The sequence below is a fragment of the Cydia pomonella genome, chromosome 5 (genome assembly GCF_033807575.1).
Source record: "Cydia pomonella isolate Wapato2018A chromosome 5, ilCydPomo1, whole genome shotgun sequence".
NCBI classification, from domain to species: Eukaryota; Metazoa; Arthropoda; class Insecta; order Lepidoptera; family Tortricidae; genus Cydia; species Cydia pomonella.
Window position 1 is genome coordinate 21586674 of NC_084707.1, and position 5979 is coordinate 21592652.

The following is a 5979-nucleotide window of genomic DNA, read 5'->3' on the forward strand; positions in this document are numbered from 1 at the left end:
CCCGTTACACACCCTCGCTATACTTCCTCGCTCCGCTTAGCTAACTCTCACAGCTCTGGTGGAAACGTAGCCTAACAATTAATTTCCCAATAAAGTCCCCGGGCACAAGAATACATACGAGTTATAATCTTGAACGTAAATAAAATCTAAGTAGGTACCTATTATTATTTGCTAAGAACAAATTAAATTACTATATTTCAATGTGTGTTTTTTACAAGTAGTTTAGTACAATACTATTTAAACTATAAACGAAATATATGTCATATACAAACGAAAAAACGACCAAATTATGATTTAATTTATTTTTATTTTATCCGAACCTATTGTTCTCATTCATAAAAAACCTTTCAAATATCTAACCTATTTATATTACAAATAATATTCCTTTGTTTCCTAAAGTCATTATCAAAATAGCATTTGGCGGCCATTGCACTCATAAATTGATCGCAGTTTAAACGTCAAAAAAGTTTGGAAAGTTACAAACACAAAGTCACGATTCAAACAAGCCATTTTAGGCCGAACCCGTCATCCGTTTTAAACACAACGTTCTTAAAAATGTAATTTCTTCAAAATGTCGGATACGGAAGTTATTCCGGATCAGAGAAGCTTGTCTTCCGGTCTCATGAATGGGGCTCGAGCACAAAAGATGGCTTTAATTATAGCCCAAAACAAAACCTTTAAAGGGCTTTCTGTTTTGAATCGATGCTACTATTTTATTAAAGCGATGTACCGGTTTTTAACGATATTATTACTTTCGAAGTAATGGGGTAATTTGGTAGAGTCCTTTCAGTAATCGTTATACGTATCTACATATTTTAGGATATCCCAAGACTATGGAACATTAAGGGAAAGTACCTTAAATATCGTAGATAGGACATTTTGTTGAAAGAAGACTTTATTTTATTTTTAAAAGTAAGTAATTTTGCATTCAAAGAATTAAAAAAAAATTGATATTTGCTTTTTTTTTCTGGGTGTTAAACCGAATCTTGAAATTTTAATAAAAAATTTTACTCTATTCATTTCTTTTGCGATATCATATTTCTGAGATGACTTATTTTTTATGCATTCTTTCGATTGGCATCATAAAAATACAGGATGTTTTTTTTTTTCACATTGGAGTCGGTTCGAATTCTAGACAAAGTAACTTTTTTTTTAAATCTTTGAATGCAGTATTACTCAGTTATGAAAATAAAATAAAGTCTCCTTTTAGCAAAATATCCTATGTCTTATATTTAAGGTACTTTCCCTTGATGTCCCATAGTCTTGGGACGCCGTGTATACAGTCAGAAAGCAATTAGCTTGGCACCTCGACATACACATTTTGTATACAGATGCTAAGCTAATAATTTTACTGACTGTAAATATAACAATATTAATAACATTATACTGTAATAAAATATCCACATAAACTTATAAACTGAAAATACCGTGCCTACCGTGAACCACCTTCGACGATTTGCCTTCCTGTCACACTTACATACTAATTACACCCCCTCTGGTGTTGCAGGTGTCCATGGGCAGTGGTAATCGCTTACCATCAGATCCGCCTGCCAGTTTGCCACCTCTATCGTAAAAAAAATTAAATTACATGTGCGACAGAGAGGCAACACTCCGAACGTTGTTCGCGATAGGCCCTCTCTAGTAGCCCTACTGGACTTATTAACTTTTCTTTAGTATATTACATCTGTTTCAGTGTACTATTTATATAAAGTAGGGTGAATGAAAATCATATAAATATTTCCCTAGTTGTTTCAAAATATATCCCTTCTCGTCTCGGATTTTAGCAATATATCATTAAGTTATTCTCATTGTGGTTCACCCTCAAACGTTTAAAGGGATACCTACTAAATAATTCCTGGCAAAAATGTGATGTGTAGCACTCACATAGAGGTACAGTTAGCAAATTGAAGGTGGTTAAGCAAAATTCGTATTTTATTCGTTAGCTGTGGTTCAATGTTGAAGAAGCGCTGGTGGCCTAGCGCTAAGAGCTTGCGACATGCAATCCGGAGGTCGCGGTTTCAAACCTTGGCTTGTACGAATGAGATTTTCGGAACTTATGTACGTAATATCATTTAATATGTACCAAGTGAAGAAGTGGTTCAATGTTGAAGGGTTTTCAACTGGCGAGGCGGCAGTTTTGGTCGAACGTCACAAATTGAACCGTAAACTGTAATGGACGGTTACAGATTGTAATAGTTAATGGTCAATTCTTTTTTTTTTTGTTAATACTGCATGCAGGTGGCAAACAAGCATACGGCCCGCCTGATGGTAAGCAGTCTCCGAAGCCTATGTACGTCTGCAACTCCAGAGGAGTCACATGCGCGTTGCCGACCCTAAACCCCTCTGAGCTCTGGCAACCTTACTCACCGGCAGGAACATAACACTAACTAACGTTCGGCCCACACTGCGAGGCGGACATTATACAACCTTAATAACATTGCGGCTATGTAGAGTAACCTACCTGTCACTTTGGTGCCGCGGAGCAGAGTATAGTATTTTTTTTTTTAATAAAATAATATTATATGTTCTTTATTTGGACAGATGGCAGCACCATCTCTCTCGCTATACCGTAGCCAATAAAGTGTAGTCCAGTAAAGGATTGGCTTCTACACCCACGTGGAGGCAACACACTGCTCGTTCTTCAAGTTGGTCAATGGCGCCTAGTCTTTCAAAGATTGCATATACCAGAGAATTTGGGATGGGCGGTCTAGTGGTCAGGACATTAGCCACGTAAGCTGAAGACGCGGGTTCGATTCCCGCCTCGGCCACCGGTGGACTTGGACACTTTGCCTTTAATGTATGATATCTATTTCAGTTTTTGATACTTTCCAAGAGTGCCCATCTACTCGATATACAGGAGATCTCTCGGGAGACCTGATAAGAATAAACGACGTAGCTCTCAAGTGGATGTATTCTTTGCAGTTACATTTATGATTTCCCTGTATTTTAGGTACCTACTGTAGAATGCCGTACGGTTAAATAAACATTGATTTGATGTATATAATATTATAATATTACTCGTTTCAAGAAACTCATTGGTTATGAGCCTGGCTATGCCAACCGGTTTTTAATTGTATGGGAAAACCGGTTAATAACACGCATAGGTTTGCATTCCCTATGCGTGGCTGGGGCTTCCAAACTGAAGGTATGGGGCTCGAACCCTGACTTATATTGGCAACCAAATTATAAGTATATAGATTTATTTACATTGCTAAATGAAGTACAAAATGAAATTGGTTGACTGGTAGAGAATGCCTTAAGACATTAAGTCCGCCATTTGTACCTTCATGTATTGTGCAATAAAGATTAAATAAATAAATAAAATGAAAATTAATTGGAGGGTTGCTACTGACGGTACTCGTATTGTACGAAACAACGGAGCATTACACAGATACAGAAATCTCTGCAGGATGCTTTATTCTATAATGTGGGTATTTAAATAACGTTCCCTGTGCTTTAATTACGCCATTATGATTAAAAACAAAGACATTTATTGGAGGAATTGTTTCAACTGACAGTGACACATATTTGTAGATAAAAGAGAATGATTCTCGTGCTATTATTTTTTAAGGGTTGAATACAAAAAGCGTAATATTGTTAATAACTTGAAAAAAATGTATTAAAAAAAGGTATGCGATTTTCACTTGTCTTTTTTATTGAAAAATACTTTTTTTTTAATAAGTCACGGCAAATAAGTAACAATTATAAATCTTAGTCGATCATTTACATTCGTTTGCTTTTTATAAAGGTTTTTTTTTTTCTATAAAAATACATGTTAAGATTGTTTACCTTTTTTCTAATGCTAAAAAAAGAACTATATCGCTTCCACATGGAAGCACAATTAGAGATTGTTTAGTGTGAGTAAAAAATAAATATATATACTTACTTAAACCATAACGACCTATCAGTAAGATGCATACTTAGAATTTATTTTTAAATAAATAACAACTCTTCTTTCCCTAAGTAACATAATTATATTAAAAAGTGTTCAGTGTTTACCAATTTTAAAACAAAACTAGTCCCTTTCAAAACCAAAACCGAGGTAGGCAAAAAATGTCAAAGCCCGCTATGTATTGGCGTAGCGAGTTCATTAAGTAGACTGTAGCTGTGTAAAGGTACCCAAAGCGGGACTAGTTTTGCGCAATCAGTTTAGTTCGGGTGAATTCGGATTGAACGGGGACACAGTGAAACCTTGTTAATAGGACCTAGAAAATCTCTATGTATTATCAAAACGGGTTAGCTTAGTTAAGACGGAAGGGAACGAAATTCTCCATACATTAGTCCCTATTTTCCTCCTTTTACAAGCTGACTCATTAAAGTCTGTCTGTCTGTCTGTCCGTCTGTCATCAGGCTGTATATCAGTTGAAATTTTCACAGATAATCTGTTTCTGTTGCCGCTATAACAAAAAATACTGAAAAGTACGGAACTCTCGGTGTGCGAGTTCAACTTGCACGTGTCTTTTTTTTTTAATTCAATAAATACACGTTCATGTGATAAAAAATAGCTTATCTTTTCCATTGCTTTAGGTGTCGGCAAAATCGCGGCTCGCGCTCTTTAGAGGTGCGGCTCGGCTTTTCAAGTCACTCAAAAGATAAACACTTTAAGTCCCTAGACCACGGAATATAACTTTTGCGGCTGTTTGAGATTCAAAAACTAGTGATATATATTGCAGTTGGCTCTACTCCTCAAAGGTTTGCCGACTCTTTAGAGATTCCATTTGTCCAGGTTTCACACATTAAAAAAGATTGAACTTCTATCGAAAGAGTCGATTTGTGCCCCCATTGTACTCGACATCCATTCCATTGGCGTATCTTTGATGTGAAAGCGATAACGCCTCAGAAATCGCGATCTTATAAATTGAGGAATTTAGTGGCGATAGCGGTTTGGGAAATGTACCTGTTACCCGGTCCCATTTAGGCATGGGTATAATGCTATCGCAAAATAACATATGACGCATTTTTATGATTCTTAAGAATGACTCACGCTAGACCGGCCCGAGCCCGGGCCGGAGCGTCCGAGACATCATTTTCTATAGCGGCTGATCGGTGATCACGTGGTGCTTTCAATAGAAAACGAAGTGTCGGAAGTTCCGGCCCTTCCCCGGCCCGGTCTAACGTGAGTGAAACTTCTTATGCGACTTCCAACAAGGTTGCGTTAAACGTTTAACGCTATAATCGGTAACATAAAGTAGTAAGAGTTTGTGATGAGTAAATTCATCGATTAGCTCAGCCGGTTCCATGGTGTAATGGTTAGCACTCTGGACTCTGAATCCAGCGATCCAAGTTCAAATCTCGGTGGAACCTGACTTTTTATATTTTTTCTTTTTATATTTTCTATTATTTAGGAATTTTAGAATATGTATATTTAATTATTAAATCTATTTTATAAATCTAAATTTAAAATATTTTTTAAAGAGAAACTGTAATATAAACCATATGTATTTTAGAGCATTATTTTCATTTCCACATTACGAAGTTTCAGTTCTTCCGCGCGGAGGGACTCCACGTACAATTTTTATTCTTCTCCTAATAGACCCTATTTAATTTTTCAGAATGACCGACCGCGATGTGCTACCGTTCACCAGCTGGCCTTTCGTCCTTCTAAGCGAATTCCCTCATTGCAATCGTGAAACGTCAGTAGTCTATTCTATGGTGCTTTTGATAGCCTTACAATCTTAAGGGGCCCACTGACTACCAGTTCGCCGGACGATTTCGGCCTTCGGCCTGTAAGTTATTCGCGATTGTCAGCTTTTGCGAATAACTGACAGGGCAATATCGTCCGATGAACTGGTAATCAGTGGGCCCCTTAAGATAGGTACTAAGCGGCTTTCAAAAGCGACATAGATTAGACGACTACCCATGCACTAGCATAAAAATTATGCACAGCATGTTAGTCTTAAGTATTAAGTGGTATTAGGTATATGTTCTTCGTGAGATACGTATATGGAAGCATCTGTATTTAAGGACATTTATGCTATT

At 36.8% G+C, this 5979-nt stretch overlaps 2 non-coding genes across 2 annotated transcripts; both read left to right on the forward strand.

Moving 5' to 3' along the window:
• Positions 1–2696: 2696 nt before the first annotated feature.
• On the forward strand, positions 2697–2768 carry Trnat-cgu (transfer RNA threonine (anticodon CGU)). The gene has a single exon. It is a non-coding gene; the product is annotated as a tRNA-Thr (tRNA).
• A 2464-nt stretch (positions 2769–5232) lies between these two features.
• On the forward strand, positions 5233–5304 carry Trnaq-cug (transfer RNA glutamine (anticodon CUG)). The gene has a single exon. It is a non-coding gene; the product is annotated as a tRNA-Gln (tRNA).
• Positions 5305–5979: the final 675 nt, after the last annotated feature.